Source organism: Galeopterus variegatus, unplaced genomic scaffold, assembly GCF_000696425.1.
Source record: "Galeopterus variegatus unplaced genomic scaffold, G_variegatus-3.0.2 Scaffold15242, whole genome shotgun sequence".
NCBI lineage: Eukaryota > Metazoa > Chordata > Mammalia > Dermoptera > Cynocephalidae > Galeopterus > Galeopterus variegatus.
In genome coordinates, this window is record NW_007741353.1 from 18,024 (window position 1) to 18,343 (window position 320).

Here is a 320-nt window from a genome sequence, read left to right on the forward strand (position 1 = left end):
TTGTAGGAAATCTGCCTTATTGGGGAAATCACCTTTTCCTTTCTCTTTGTAGAAGCAGAAGTAGGAGTATCCCACCTGGCTCCTAGTTTGAACTTGGTAAATAAATGCACCTTAGAATTAGAATTATCAATACAATCATTCTTAAGGATAGTTAAAAATGAATCAAATAAGTGGCTCTTCACTCAGTTCACCAGAGCAGAGTGTGTAATTCCATGTGTTTGCTGAGGTGTAAAAGTAAAATCCACATCTCATCCAGGCTGTTGGATATTTGTGACAAGATTGTCTAAATGTGAGCATGCATCCTTAAACAGTTGAGAAAG